This window comes from Diuraphis noxia, unplaced genomic scaffold, assembly GCF_037042655.1.
Source record: "Diuraphis noxia isolate RWA-SAM2 unplaced genomic scaffold, SU_Dnox_SAM2 contig0003, whole genome shotgun sequence".
Taxonomy (NCBI): Eukaryota; Metazoa; Arthropoda; class Insecta; order Hemiptera; family Aphididae; genus Diuraphis; species Diuraphis noxia.
The window spans coordinates 65655254-65673429 of NW_028301713.1; the positions used below are offsets into that span (position 1 = coordinate 65655254).

Sequence of the window (18176 nt, forward strand, 5' to 3'; positions counted from 1 at the left end):
ATTTTTATCAGATTTTATTTCGTGGAACCTTGGTTTTTGTAATCTGTACATCTTGTTGAAATCTGTACGTATTTGGATTTTATTGCATAATAGCTTACAAATGCCTAGCAAGCTCTTAAAGGAAATATAACACTTGTTAATTATTTAATGAAATATCAGTATTATACCACAGTATGAAGTACGAACTTAAGGAGTATAATAGTTATTCAATATTACATGAGAAGTCATGAGACAAATATATTAAAGGTGTTAGGTGGTTAATGGTGGTATCAAAAGATCTAAAATAGTAATTATATTCTTATTCTTATTGGTTCTAAGTGTTCTAACTTCTATTGCAATAGTACCAAAGTATATATAACCACACGAGTACACGACATTAGGTACAGCATTCATTTTGAATTTTGGATCAATTCTTTGAATTATTACTGTATATTACGGGATGAAGCAACTATAATAAATAATAATTGAGATTTAAGATGTCTTTAAAATTGTGTAACGGTTTCTCTATAAGAGAATACCTATACGATGGATATAATATATTATGGTTTGAATTCCTTAAATAGGAAATTATTTTTATCACATTTTATTTTTTCTATAACCTTAGACTAAAATGTGTATAAATATAGTTATTATTATATTAAATTTAATGAGATATTAATAAAAAAAAATTGTTATGTTGAATAAATAAATAAATTGAAGTCTAAGTGCAACATAGTATGGACCAAGAGGGAAAATGCATTTTAGTCTTAGATATATTATTATACAGTCATCATAACATGTGTAATGATATGCTCACACATCATGATTGTATGTTGTTTAAATACTCAATAAAATAAATAACAGTCAAGTTGTCGCACGCAGATAACAATTAAAATCCAACAAAAAAAACACCATTGTCCACTGATGAAAGGAACGATTTGTATTATTTAATCACATGGGAACTTATACGTAGTTGTGACTATCTGGCACAACACGTGTGAGCTATTTCGTGTGCCACCAGAGCAGGGGATGGTCCAATGAGGATCTCTGTTGCCAAAGACAATGCTAAGTCTTTGGAAACGCAGAGGCCTTTGGGGGAGCCACCTACAACCCTGGCTGGCTGGACCACGTCGTCTCCTTCCATCAGTGCATGAGCACCACTCTCCAGTGCATGAGCACCACTCTCGAGTGCATGAGCACCACCCAAAACTAAAACAACCTCAAGAGTGCAGGAGCACCTAAAAACTTTTCAACACCAGACATTGCGAGCGACAGCTGGACCGTTTCTTTTTTAAAATCGAAATTTAACAGTGTTGTTTTTCTTTAATCTGAGTGTTTAATAAAAAACCTTTATTTATTTTATTACGTCAACTGCATATCAAAGACAGCTGCGAATAAGGTAAGGTGCATGCGCATCTATATTCATATATTTATATAATTTCATATATTATATTGTATTTATTAAATTTTTATAATTTAATAACTAACATTTTATTACTACGGTGTACTTGATCGTTCTCGAATCACGACCTCGAGAACCCTCCGACGATTAGGAGGAAGGTAATAGCGCAATCTTAATATTTATATCTAGTAATATATAACTATTGGCAGGAGCCTTAGTTATATAATAGTTATATTAACTTAATTATTTTAGTCAAATTATTACTCATTCTAGAGTTTTATTTTTATTTATTTTTATTTCTTTTCTTTTATTTTTGCGTTATTACAAAGTGGCGCCCAACATAAGTTCAGTTTATTTATCTAAATAAACTGAGAATTGATCAAGTACACTTCATATAAAATAAACAATATTATTTTATACATCATATTACTTTACACTAGTAAAAAAAAAAAGAAAAAAAAAGGCATATATAAATAATATATTGCTAATTAAAAACGGGATATAATTAAATTAAATTATAAGGAAATTTTATTTTATCCTTTATTTTAACCCGTAAATAAAACAAGAAAATTTTTTTTGTAAATCTTAGAAGATTCACAATTAATATTAAAAACCAAAACAAGGATATTTATATGTGCCTGCGTATATATATATATATGTATACTTTATAACCAGAATACATAATATTAATACTGAATATTCTAACACATTTTTAATTATTTAATAATTGAAATAATTACTGAATATCAGAGAAATATATATACTATTATTATTTAGAATATTACGTTGATAATACACATATAATTTATATATATTATAAAAGTAATAGCAAATACTTTAGTTCTAAGGTAATACATATTTGTCTTTACTACTGTTTTTGCTTTTACCATATAAAAAAAAAAATATATATATATATTTATATATTCAATAATAATAATAATAAAAAACAAACATAATAAATATAAAAAATAATTGTTTGTCACGATTAAATATTATTGCAGAACACAATATATCCACAAAATTTTTTTTTAATTAATAAAAAAAAAAAAAAAAAAATTTTATTAAAATATTGTTTCTTAGAAAACAAATTAATATAATAAAATAAGAAAAAAAAAAAAAAACAAAAAACAAACTGACACATGCAAAATTTAGAAAAGAATCAGTTAGATAATAATTATAAATTCCCAGACATAGATTTTAATAACATCTCAACAGGGTGGATTAACAAACTTAACAAAGAAAAATTAATAACAGAATTGTCAAGAAGACAATTATTAACATCTGGTCTAGTTCCAGACTTAAAAAGTAGGCTCCATAAATATCTAAAAGGAGAATCTACCCCTGACGATTTCGAAAAACAAATAGATAACATAAAATTTATTGCAGAACCAATTACTAATTCTGTCAATAACACAATAAAAAACAATATGACTGACAACAAAAAACCATATTTCAAACCAACAAATTTCTCAGGTTCCATTTCAGAAAATATTGATTCGTTTTTAAAAAAATATAACAGAGCAGCCATCATAAATGGTTGGTCTGAATCTGAAAAGGTTCAATATATCCCTGTATTTTTAGAAGGCTCCGCTCTTACATTTTATGACAATATTGTAGATAGCGGAGAAGATATTAAATGGCCTGACTTAGAAAAGAAACTTAGATTAGAATTTGAACCAATAGCTCAAACGGACATGCTCCGTCTAATGTTGGAAAAACGCAAACAATTACCGGATGAACCTACAGTATCATATATTAACGAAGCTGAATCTTTATGTAGGCGTATTGATAATAATATGTCTCAGGAAGAGATGGTTCGTAATATCATGAAAGGCTTAAACCCCTCCATAGCACGATATATAGGAATAATGGGCAACCAAAATTTATCAGAATTAAAAAACAATGTACGTAAATATGAAATGATCGAATTCATGATCGCAGGTGAAACACCTAAATCTTCATTTGATTTCGAAACAGAAATAATAAAATCAAAAATTCAACAAATAAACACTAATAAAAATAGTAAAGAAAATGAAATTGACAAATTACGTGATGAAATAAAAGACATGAAAGCTATGTTTAGCCAACTCTTAAAAGATAATAAAAATGATATACGTCAGAATAATATAGAACAAAAAGATCCCTATAAACTTAATAAACAATTAAATCAAAATGACTTTAACAACCAACAGTGGCAGACGCAAATGCCGCAAACTTATAACTCACCATATAACAATTGGAACACAGGTCCAACACATTATAACCAACCATATTTTCCACAAAATCCGATAAATAATAATATGCAACAAACAAATCAATCCGCATATATAAATAAAGACCCTAATACTCAAAGAAAAAAATGCTCTATTTGCTCTAAAACTAATCATTCAGAAGAAAAATGCTTTTTCAAAAATAAATCAAGCTTAACCACCTGTCAAATTTGTAATAAATTCGGACACACGGCCAATAATTGTAATTTGTACGTTAACAAGCCAAAAAAACTAAATATAAGGTTAAACACAGCTGATAATTGTTCACCTTCCATTACAGCATCACCTATACAAAAAATTAATAAAATTAACTCTACACCCGAAGCACTCATTATTGAAGCTAAATTCAATAATACTATCTTACCAATAACAATTGACACGGGCGCAAACATATGCTGTATTAGACAAGAACTATTACCTAATAATTATACTATAACACCTACCACAGTACAACTATCAGGACCGGACAATAAACCGTTATGCGTAACGGGTATAAGTAAAATAAAAATCCAAATTGAAAATAATTACTTCGATATAAACACACATGTAGTAAAAAATTTATCTAGCACAATTATACTCGGGAATGATTTTCTAATAAAAAACAATGCTCTAATTGATTTTAAAGACAACATCATTATCTTAAACAATAATATAAATGTCCAACTAAAAATAAATAATACAAACGCGTTAAATTGTATAAATAATACAAACAATATTAAGGAAATAAAAGGTAGCATATTTAATTGCCCAGACAACTTTGCAATAGCTCACTATACATCTTCAGACCTAAAAATGAACAAAGGCATAACAAACCTAATATACAAAGTGTATGGTAATACCAGACCACAACTTTCATTACAAAAAATAAATGTAGGAAACACCATACCCACAAATAATAATAATAAAACTATATTTCATCTAATAACAAAAGAATTACATTATAATAGACCTAAATACGAAGATCTAAAAGCCTCTATCCACAACCTAAAACTTCAAGCTATGAAATTAAATATTTTAAAAATTGCTATGCCCACTTTTGATTCAGAACCACACAAATTTAACTGGTCATTAGTAAAACAACTAATATATTCAGAATTTCAAAATACCAATATAGAAATACATATATATTATAAAGATAAAAAAAAACGTAACACACAAATCAAAAGAATTCACTGACATAATTAATAACATCCATACATACTGTAACAATAATGATAATGATAATGATAATAAAACCAAAATAAAAATAATTGACACACAAACACAGCATATTATAACCAAAAGTCAAGCCTATAATATATTTTCTAAATACAAACCGGGAGAAAACGTTCTCAGCGATGGGAATTGTGGGCTCTATGCCATTTGTAATGCATTAAATGACAATAAAAAAAATAAAATAACTTCAATTTTAGAGCTATTAGAATTGTTAGGGTTGAACGAATTACCAAACCATTGGTGGTCTGACGAAGAGTTAGCCGCAATAGCACATTATTACAACCATGACACTTACATATATAACGATAACAATAATACGGGTATAACATACGGGGACGGCAATAGATCGCCTATAGTATTATATAATGTAAACAAAAATACTCATTGGATCCCAGGCACACTTACAACAACAAAATCAAATAAAATCCCTAGCAACATTATTCACATACGAGAAACACCAAAAATTAACTTACAAACACACAATTTAAATATCAAGGACACGAGAAACGGTGACATAGACACAATTAATAATATACAAATAATACAAAACGAAAACTATATGAAAAAGAATAATGAAATAAAAATGACCACTAAAAAAACGAGTTCCTTGCAGCATCTAAACGTGACATCTAGTAACGATAACGACAAACAAACGCATCCCAATACATTATTATACACTAAAGTACCACCACATGCTGAATCAATAGAAATCACTGATAATAAAGAAACCGATTTCCAAACAAAAAATATTACAGCCACAGATTTAATAAACAAGGCCACAAAACAATTTCTAACAGATTCTGAAGGCACACCCTTCTCAATTTCACACAAATTAAGCATAATAGAACACAACAAAACTATTCAGCTGTTAACTGAATACATACACATTTTCACAACGGATACTTCTAATATAAAAGCTGCCAATGTAAAACCTTGCGAGATTAAAATGAAACCAAATTACAAAGAACCAAAATTTAATGCACCCCATAGAGTATCACCACAGCAGAGACAAGAATTAGAAACTCAAATTAATAAACTAATAAAAGCAAACATAGTAAAACCAGTAAGTTCAAAATTTGCCGCACCGGCATTCCTTGTAAAGAAAAAAGAAATAGGCTCATATCGCTTAGTAGTATCTTACAAAGAACTTAATGACAGAGTAGAATGTGATCAATGCCCAATACCTCGTACTGCAGACTTGTTCAGAGCTTTAGAAGGATCAAAATACTTTAGCTCTCTCGACTTAAACAGTGGATTTTTTCAAATTTCGGTTGCAGAAAAAGATCAATTTAAATTAGCGTTCACCTCCGCATTAGGATTATTAACCTTCACAAGACTTCCACAAGGTTTTAAAAATAGTAGTGCAATATTTCAGAGAGAATTAAATAAGGCATTTTCAAATATATTATACAAATCAATTATAATTTACATTGATGATTTAGTATCCTATGGAAATAATTTTGAACAAGCAATAATTAATTTACGGAAGGCATTTGAAATTATTGATAAAATGAATTTTTCTCTAAAAACAAAAAAATGTAATTTCTTTTTTGATAAAATAGAACTATTAGGCCATAAAATATCAACCACTGGCATACAACCTTTAGACACAAACACTAAAGCAATTATTGAATTTAAACGACCTAAAACAATAAAAGACGTTAGATCATTTATCGGCATGTGTTCGTACTATAGGAAACATGTCAAAGACTTTGCCAAAATTGCACACCCACTTAGTGAATTAATAAAAACAGGAACAAATAAAATAACATGGCTTGACCAACATGAGGAATCATTTAATAAATTAAAAAAATGTTTAATATCAGAACCATTACTAATACACTTTGATGATAATAAACACGTATATTTGACAATAGATGCGTCTATAATGGGTTTAGGCGCATGTATTGAGCAACCCGACGACACGAATACACTACACCCCGTAGGATATGCATCTAGAAAACTCCTAGACTCAGAAAAAACTTATTCTTCCACCACTCTTGAATTACTTGGACTTTGTTTTGGTATTCAATATTTTCGAGAATATTTATGGGGACGTAAATTTACTGTATTTTGTGACAATATAAGTTTACAATATTATAACAGTTTAAAAATACCCTCCGCTAGGATAGCCAGATTAACATTAAAATTATTAGATTTTGATTTTGAAATAATATATAAAAAGGGTAAAGAAAATAAAGTCGCTGATTCACTTTCTCGAAATGCAATTAACAATATTAAAAGCATAAATATATTTAACGACAATATCGATTTATTGACCAATTTACACGACATAAAAATACAACAAAAAAATGACCAATTTTGCAACAATATAATAAAAGCATTAAAAAATGAAGAAGTACCCACCAACATAAAAAGAAAATCTGGGTTATTCTCGAACGTTACACACCACCTGATGCATAACAAACATAATAAACAATACAAATCTAAAAATTCAGAACATAAAATAATTGAATCGAAAAAACAAAACAAAAATAATAAAGCACCAATAATTATTTACAATAGAAGACTCTCAGTATAAAAAAAAAAAAGGACAAAGATAATTATACTTCTCTTAACAAAAAAATAAAAATAAAAACTAAATAAATAACCAATGTTAAGTTAGAAAGTTAAGTTAATGTGCTAATATGTCTGTACAAAAAAAAAATACTGTAAAAAAATAATTTAAGTTAAGTCAATATGTTAATATATATGTACACAAAAAAAAAAAAATATATATATACTGTAAAAAAAAAAGAATAATTAAAGTTAAGTTAATATGTTAATATGTCTGTAAAAAAAAAAAAAAAAAAAAAAAAAAAACATAAGTTAAGTCAAATCGATAAGTCATAATTGTTTGTACAACAATGCAAAAAAAAAATACTGTAAAAATAATTTAAGTTAAGTCAATATGTTAATATATATGTACACAAAAAAAAAAATATATACTGTAAAAAAAAAAAAATAATTAAAGTTAAGTTAATATGCTAATATGTCTGTAATATGTCTGTATAAAAAAAAAATACTGTAAAAAAATAATTTAAGTTAAGTCAATATGTTAATATATATGTACACAAAGAAAAAAAAAATATACTGTAAAAAAAAAAAAATAGTTAAAGTTAAGTTAATATGTTAATATGTCTGTAAAAAAAAAAAAAAATACTGTAAAAAATAATATAAGTTAAGTCAATATGTTAATATATATGTACACAAAAAAAAAAATATATATATACTGTAAAAAATAATTAAAGTCAAGTTAATATGTTAATATGTCTGTACATCAATGCAAAAAAAAAAATACTGTAAAAATAATTTAAGTTAAAAATAATTAAATTATATACGTAAGACAACAAATGTTAAAGCAAATAAGTGCACAGAATAAGTAATAAAATATCTAGAGTAATTAACCCAATCTAAACCTATATGTAAGAATATGAATGTTAAAGCAAGTAAAAAAAAAAAAAAAAATAATGTGAAACACTAACACACTCTAAATAAGAACATTTCCAATGTATACAAAACAATAAACTAAGTTATGATTGCTGTTACATCATCATCAAAAAAAAAAAAAAAACCAACTGTAAAAAAAGAAATATAGTCATAACCTTAGTTAAGTTTATATAATTTAATTTATAATAATCCTCTGTGTACTATTGCATAATAAAAAAAAAAAAAAAAATTAACCTAAGTTAAGTTAATATAAGTATAAAAAATAAATAAATAAATAAAATATTTATTCAAAAAACAGGCAAAAATAAATAACACTAAAATAAACAAATAAACAACAAATAAAATAATAAAATACTATATAAAAAAAAAAAGGGGGGAAGTTCAAATAAGACAAACCCTATAGAGAAAAAAAAAAAATTAATTAAGTACAAAATACAATTAAGTAGTTATAAGTCAAACATTACCAACTCTAGCTAATAGTTAATAAGAAATAATATGTAAAATTAGAAACTAAGCAAACAATATGTCATTACATACAAAAATGTTAAAACTTAATAAATTGTAAAGTAATCATTATCATCCACCAGTTAGGAATCTTAAATTTAAAAATAAAATAGTAACATTAATACAAATAGAGCAACAATGGAATAGGAGTGGAAGAAGACTCAAGCTTCAGTCCTGCACACATACTATTCCTATATTATATGTAAGCTCAAATCATATTACACTCGACCCTTCAATTTTGTATAAAAAAAAAAAAAAATTACCCGGTTACATTGTATTCAAACTTTTAGAACTTTCAGCTTTTAACTTTCAACTTTTAACTTAAAACTTTCTCAACGTCACACTTGATGTATCACGCTGACACTCACCTGTGAGTGGTATTGTGAGGGCACAATACAAAAAAGCGTAGGGTGGATGTAATGATATGCTCACACATCATGATTGTATGTTGTTTAAATACTCAATAAAATAAATAACAGTCAAGTTGTCGCACGCAGATAACAATTAAAATCCAACAAAAAAAACACCATTGTCCACTGATGAAAGGAACGATTTGTATTATTTAATCACATGGGAACTTATACGTAGTTGTGACTATCTGGCACAACACGTGTGAGCTATTTCGTGTGCCACCAGAGCAGGGGATGGTCCAATGAGGATCTCTGTTGCCAAAGACAATGCTAAGTCTTTGGAAACGCAGAGGCCTTTGGGGGAGCCACCTACAACCCTGGCTGGCTGGACCACGTCGTCTCCTTCCATCAGTGCATGAGCACCACTCTCCAGTGCATGAGCACCACTCTCGAGTGCATGAGCACCACCCAAAACTAAAACAACCTCAAGAGTGCAGGAGCACCTAAAAACTTTTCAACACCAGACATTGCGAGCGACAGCTGGACCGTTTCTTTTTTAAAATCGAAATTTAACAGTGTTGTTTTTCTTTAATCTGAGTGTTTAATAAAAAACCTTTATTTATTTTATTACGTCAACTGCATATCAAAGACAGCTGCGAATAAGGTAAGGTGCATGCGCATCTATATTCATATATTTATATAATTTCATATATTATATTGTATTTATTAAATTTTTATAATTTAATAACTAACATTTTATTACTACGGTGTACTTGATCGTTCTCGAATCACGACCTCGAGAACCCTCCGACGATTAGGAGGAAGGTAATAGCGCAATCTTAATATTTATATCTAGTAATATATAACTATTGGCAGGAGCCTTAGTTATATAATAGTTATATTAACTTAATTATTTTAGTCAAATTATTACTCATTCTAGAGTTTTATTTTTATTTATTTTTATTTCTTTTCTTTTATTTTTGCGTTATTACACATGGTACTACTCGTATATAGCCGCTTGGTATAGGTAGTATTATTTGTTTTATGGCCTTAATAGTGTATTGTACGTACCTACTACCTAATAATAATTAAATAAACATAATTTCATTCATTTTCATTTTCATTTGAAGTGCAAATTAAAACGATAACGATTCATTATTGTTCATAAATAACATTGAATTGACCCTTATTAATATACCTAAGTGTAGCTTTGTAGAATGACTTTAATATCCTCTTGACATCACGTAAAAGTTTTCAAGGGCTGATTGCGTGAAGTTTTTCAATTATCCATGGTAGCTGTTCTGACTTCAGTTGAAGGTATACATATGCATATCTACAATAAATAGGTAATCGCCAATTACATGGGCATGAGCTGGAATTTAAAGGCATATAAGTTAAACTTTCCTTTAAACAAATTATTCTGATAACTGCAAAGGATTTGGAGTTCTCAACCTGCAGACGCAAATTTATTCCTTATTTTGAAGAAAGTTGGGTGAAAAGTTTCAATTACAGAAATTTTACACAAATATTATTGAATATTTACTTTTAATTTATATTAAATATAATTTATGCACTACAAAATAAAACTATAACCTAATATTATTGGAAATTTGTTTGAATATTAAAAAAATTAGTAGATTTTTAAACTGTAATATTCTACATGTCTACTCATAGTCAATGGTTATAATTTGATTAAAAATTGAAACATTGTAAATAATCAAAGTACAAACCCAAATAATATACTTTAATTATTAAAGTCAATAATACAAAATTGCACTTATAACATGTTCTTGTTAAACGCAAATTTTGTATGTTGTTCGTTTGTATATGGGATATTGAAATAGGCAGTGATTTCAATTGTGATTGGCAATTTGATCCAAAAAATGATGTCCCTCGAGGAATTTGCATCTATAGGTACAATTCAGCCATGCAGCGATGTATAGTTATCGAAAAGAAGACACGTGGATTTCCGCAAAATAGGGGAATTCAACAAAGATTGTATAACTTGGAAGTAAAATATATACTTATCTCCGTCAGATAACCGCATATAATAGCCCGTGCACTGTTGCTCGAATAAGTTACCACGTAGGTCACTTGCATATATATATATATAAAATAGCTGTTATCGTAGTACTGTGTTATTTACTTATTTGTCGTCAGGGAAATCTTAGGGAGAGGAAAAACTATCCAAAGGTATATAATATATATATAATGGGGTTTTCGCATTTTCCTCTCTCGTGATTCGTCGAAGACTTATTATTATTATTTATAGTACTGCAATCTAGGGATTTATACAGAGTGATTGTTATAACGTGAATTGACAAATGTATACAATGTCCAAATTCATGTTTGGGTATCTTTTTTTTTAAACTTGGAAACCCACCTATAGCATTTATTAGTTTTATACTCCTAAGCATAATATAATTCAGAAAACGTCGATTTAATATTGTAAGTTGTAATATATATAACAGCTATAGCTCATAATTGTAAATACTAAACTATACATTCAGCTTTTCTAAACTTTAGATATTTATAAAATATATAGTAATTATAATAGGCGTCTAAAAAATGTTTTGCATGTCAGTACGTCACTATAATGTAATTAAACTATAATTTTTCGGGCATTTTCTTTGCAGTTCATTATAGGTTTAGCCCGGATTAATACCATGTCCCTGCATATTAGAGATTATTATTATATTATGAACACGTCGTATCACCATATATACCTATACGAACATCCACACAATAATTATTTTGCAATACTGCGGCTACGTGCATGGTACGACCGTTATTCGCTTCAAATCATTCGCTTAAAAGACGTTTGTATTGCGTTTAAAATTATAATAGTATAGTATTGTGAATAAAACAGTTGGCAGACGACAGTAATATAATGTATACAATAACGTCAGAATTCGTACCAATGACACTTGGATTCGAGTGTTACTCGACGTGGTCTGAGATCTGAGATATAAAATCTGAAAAGTGGAAAAACCGCGATTTAGACATCGAACTGAAAAATGTTAGAAACATAATAATATGGTATTAAATCATTTACATTAATAATAATTATTATTACTGGCTGGGGGTGGTCATCCCATATTTTAATGATTAATACACACGTAACGACCAGCGGAACACGCGTCGCGCGACTTGTACATACGTATACACACACACATGTATGCATGCGGGCGCGTCGGAAATAACTTACGGCGCGCTGCGTCGGAACACGACGGCCCCTATTGAGGGTTTTTCCCAGCGGGCGAAAAACCGCGAGCGCGCACGCAGTCAGTGTCGTGCTACCGTCCGGGAAACTCACTCGACCCCGTTTACCGTTTTTCGGCACGTTCGCGCGTAGTTCGTCTTCGCACCAGTGCGACCGTAATCGTTTTTCCCGCGATTTCCCCGCTACGCCAATACAAATCGTATTATTATTATTATTGTTGTTTTTGTTACCATGTGAAATCTATCGGGCTCCACGACCCTGCTCACACGAGGGCTACAACGGTTTTCCGATATCCGGTGTAAGAAATCATCGTGTCGGATCGGCGGCGCTGATGTCCGACAACATTTAAAAATAATCTTTAGTCGTGACGTCACTCGATACGTCTATCGTGTCGACCACTGTATGTCTTACAAATACCGATTTCCGACTAGAAACAGTCATCGTCTAAAGAAAATTTCATCGTGGCCCGGAGTCGTATTCGGCATAATAACGTCATCGTCACGGCCGAGTCTCGTAAGTATAATATTATTGTGATTTGCGATGCACTTTTTAAATTTTATCTAAAAGATATACCTACAAAATTATTTTAATACTTAGCTTAGAAATTGGGCATCGCAATCCTACTCATCACTGTCTTCAATTATCTCAGCGCCGCCGCTGTTGTCAGCGTAGTGGTCTTCTGTTTTATTATCTATTAATATATAAAGTTAAAAAAAAAAAAAAAACTATCGAGCAGAGCGTACATCATAGTGTTTAAAAATATAAATTTTCAAAAAAAATGTTTACGTGTACATAAAAATAATTTACTAGTGCCTACGCAAATTTAAAATGTACGGAAAATGGAAATAATGCATATTATGCAGTGAATTACCTTTTACAATAGTTTAAACTATTTAGTTTTAATAATTAAAATTATAAATTTATTTTAAGTATTCGAATAAATTTAAATGTAATGCCTAGTATCATCGTTTAAAATAAGAATATAATATATCTATTCACCTACTCGTTTTCAAAACTTTAAACGTTTATAAAAGGGAATTAATGATAAATATTGTAATGGAAAGAATATTTAGAAAATTATACGATCATAATTAACCTTCTTGAATAGTGTATGAATAAACTTGTATATTCAGATGTCAAGCTAACAAAGTTGAAATTCTATAAAATGTAATTATATCTACTTACCTTTATCTTTACCTATAGGTAGCTTAAAAACGAGCAAAGTGTTTTGAAAAGTTTATAACTTTTGTAAATAACTAAAGAAATATGTATTGCCATAGTTTATAGGTATTATAAATTAAACAGTTAATTAACACTGCGGACTGCGTATTATATAATTTGCCAATATACTGAATATAAAATAAAGCTGAAAGTATATTCTTCTGTTGTAGAATTAAAACTAAAATGTAAATAAATGGTAAGCTTTAACTTTTTTTTAAAGTAACAATAAACGAACGACCATTCAGGATTCACTGCAGTAGTAATAATTCCAAGGGCGAAAAGTTTCGTTTTTAGAAGTCCCCAGTGTGATTCACTAATGGCCTTGGGCATGAAAAACTTCCTCTACGCCATCTCCCTCAAAATCCCGCGGGAATTATACGTCTACCTGCTTCGGTCTTACGAATAATACCATATTTCTTGGAGGCTGCCAATAAAAACCCTTGTATACAGTCTATACCCATGTCTGACTTCTTACATTCTTTACCTCATAGATTTATCTATTTCACGCTCTTGTGACTTCTCAATTTTCGTTTTTGTATTTCGTGTAATAATTTTCGTAAATTTATGTTAAAGATGGGTAACGTTTTTATTGCTTTTTGCTGCCATTTTGCATTGAAACGTCAACATGATTCATGAATCCCAACATTTTGCGCCTGCACGGCGTCATTAAGAGTACCACTGTGTGTATGTATAATAACTGTGGACCAATCAGAACTGTTCGGGTATGATTCAATTAAGGAGCACCCGAGTAAATCTAGAAGAGCTGTTAATTATTTTGAAGATCAAAATCCTTCGGTGTATAATGCGATTATTGAGCACTGCCGCGTCAACGCGTATGTTTTTCCTAGACCAATTAATTTTATATGGTATCCAATTTAGATTTTTTTTATTATGTATTATAGGTTGGTACATTTCGCGAACCAACTGAACATTTAATTATTTTGATGAATTTTCTAAAAAGCTTTAATTTGTTTCTGGATACGTTTGCGATTCCATAAACTGCTCCCTAATAATAAAAAAAGTGAACCCCATTAAAATGTAATATAAATATTTGAACGCTTATGATATTTTACGTTTGTAAACATAACACTTGTATATAACAATATACGTGTGTATACTGGGAGGATAGTAATTATTTGTTATTGCAGTAATACAGAATTGTGCACAGCCAGTAAGATACACGTTATACTGAAAAATATCATACTAACGATATTTTCGGTGAATTCAAATTGCATATATTAAATAACATTCGAACAAATATGTGATACATACGTGTCATTCGAACTTTATACATGAATATATTTTGCGTTTTAATCAGGATAATTGAGTGGGTTATTAATGCTAAATTGGAAAGTGGTTAATATGATTTACTATTTAAAACTGCATAGTTCTAAGCTCTGAGCTTGGTTATTATTAGGTACTTATTACAGAATCCAGATCTAATTATTACTTGTTATAAGCTTAGCAAAGTTTATTTTTTAATTTATGCATATATAATATATTACTACTTTCAATAATTGTTTTTACTTTACATCAAATAGTTGGAAAGTTAAAGAAAAAATGTCTGAGTATTCTGTTTGATCATGAAATTTTTTCTTGTATTATGGTGTTAATTTATGGAAGTTTAACGGAAAATTGATATTGCTTAGTACTGTGATAAGTTATTCAGGATCAGAAAATTTACTGCCAGAAGACTAGGAAGACAATTCTGAATCTCGTTTGTCACGTCCCTGAGGGTCATTCCCATGAGATTGTGGCCACATAAAAGAATCACAACGTAAATTAAGATTTAAAAGAGAAAGAGAGAGAGAGGGGGCTTTAAAAAGTATAGAAAAACTGATGAAAAGTTTTTATCCAAGTATAGTATCTGTTCTATTCGGCCTTAGTCCAGTTGTAAGTCATTCCCTCGAGAGAAGCGAAATCTAAAACTGGCTAAAACCATTTTCTTAGCTTACTATACAATATGAATCAGCCAACAGTTGTAGCACGTTCGTAATTAATTTCGTCTACGACTACTCCTAACGGATTTGTGAATGATTTTTATTTAGTATAGAGTTCTAAATAAAACAATTTGTACCTATATAATATGTGAATTACTTGATGAGTAAAGACGATCCTCCACTAAGTGAGTCATGCAGCGTACTTTTAACCGTCAACCACATTATCACTGAATGTCAAAAATACAACCAGTATCGAAATCAATTTCACATATCCGAACAAATCTGTCAAGCACTTGCACCAAACCCACAGGATGTAAAAAACTTAATTTTATTCTTTAAAAAAACAGAATTGTATAATTTAATTTAATGTAGAACATTTATACTTAAAATACTAAAAATATAACAAAAAAATTTCTTTTACTAATGGCCTAGTTGTCGATGTACTTTGACTAATAAAAAAAAAAAATATGTGAATTGCAAATGAGAACTAAAATAGATATTACCTATATAAGTAAATCAATTATTTGTATATACCAAAATATGTTTGCATTTTGGATATATGAAAATAAGTATATATATAATTTTTTCGGCCATTAGTGCATATATATATTTTCTCGTTCAATTTCGACGTGAAAGGCAATTTTGTTTATACTGAAGAATGGTATTTGGTAGACTCGTGGGAAATAAAAACGTTTTTTAGTACCGAAATATCTCTGAACTATTCATTCGGCAATGATATAATATTATATAAAAGTTGTATACTTATATGTTTCTGTTAATGGATCTAGGACATAAACATATATATATGGGATAAAAAATAAACCAAGTTTTAAAATACCTTATTTTAAATTTAATAACAATTTGTCACTATCTAGTATCTATAGATAAATGTATGATATTTTAAATTAATTAGATTTAAGTTTTATCTTGTATAAATAGCTGAATTTTTTTTAATTGTATATAAAATATGATTTTTTAGGGCCAAGGTTTAAAATTGTTTTTTTAGCTATAAGTATACATATTAATATATTTATGTTATATATCTACAGGATGAAATTATTATTATACACGGCCTGTTCAATAAATTACAATACATTGACCCCTTTCATTAATTACTAAGCTTACATGCAGTTTTTCATATTTTATTGTCCAGCATAAAAATAAATAATAATAGCATTATTCAGTAAAAAATGATCAGGGCTAATAACTTTTACTAATCAATAATTTTAGTTTCATTTCGTGTATATCACATCCATAATCGAGGTAAAAAAAAAAAAAATGAAAATATTGTTTAATATTAATGTTTGAAATTTGAATTATATTTTAATAGTATGAAAATACAAATTGGATTTTTAGATGTTTAGTGTGATAAATTAAAAATTGTGTATAATTAATCATTATTTTGTATAGATATTTACTATAACATAATGGACTGCTTATATTATATTATGTATATGTTATTTCGTATACCATATTGCGATACATTATTATGTAGAATTCACATTCGATTTTTACACTTATATTTGTATTCCATTATTCACTAGTTATATATCTTTCAACTCCATTAATCAGTATTGATTCTATTAAATTGTATTAAATAGTAAAATTTTATGTATAATATAGGTGTTAGGTATATGTTTACTGTTTACCCTTTGTGCGATGATGATGATTTGAACATATTTAGTTTGATTAAGAAATATATATATGTTTTAACATTTATTATTGGTTGTAAGCTTAGATTGTATCCTAGATAAATATAGTACCTATAGATAGGTATGTATTTATCAGAATGTTATAACCTCGTATGTACAGTATCTGCTCGAGTGTGATTTTACTAATTCCCTTAAATGTATTATTTCATCATATGTTCAATTGTTTATATATAAAACGTAAATATGCCAATATGGGCGATTGTAAACTCTTTTATTTCTTACCTGTAATAGGTATATATAAACTCCGCCAGTTTTATTTTCATACCTGTTAAAATTGGCACAGATTTTCCTCCTCATTTTTTGTGTGCTAATCAAAGTGAAAATTTAAATCGAACAACAAATACTTGTGAATCCTTTCATAGCCATCTAAAAAATTTATTTTATAAAAGTCACCCTAATGTTCATATTTTTAGTAAAGTTCTTATTGAATTTCAATCTCAAACTTATATAAAATTCATTAGCATACCTCAAATAAATAAATTCAAAAATTCAAAAAAAAAATGACAGTGTTACAGAATGCTATAAACACACTGTTGGATTAATACTAGACTTAGAATATTTACAAATTTTTTCACATTATTGTAGTTTACATTATATAACATAACTACATATTTTTGGATTATTATAGCGATTATTTGTTATGAAAATTATGAATTTATATTACCTACCTATATTATATCAATCGTATACTCTTAGTTATTAGGTAAGTAATTTTTATATACTTTTGAATTGATTTGAATATATTTTATTTCATATTTATTATTTACCAAACTATTATATTTTAATCTGAATGATTATTAAAATTATGATTTTTTTTTTATATTAATTTTATACTAACTGATACTTGATTTTATGGCGGAGTTTACATGCGTCCGCTAATATAGCATATATTATACATCTTTTGATAATA

At 28.3% G+C, this 18176-nt stretch overlaps 1 protein-coding gene across 1 annotated transcript in view; it reads left to right on the top strand.

Annotated features, from left to right (window-relative positions):
• Positions 1-12455: 12455 nt before the first annotated feature.
• The window catches only part of LOC107165696 (uncharacterized), a 209850-nt gene continuing 204129 nt past the window's right edge, over positions 12456-18176 (top strand). Inside the window, exon 1 of the mRNA XM_015514053.2 lies at positions 12456-12906. The gene's annotated coding sequence lies outside the window, so the exon portion shown is untranslated. The remainder of the gene's footprint in view (positions 12907-18176) is intronic.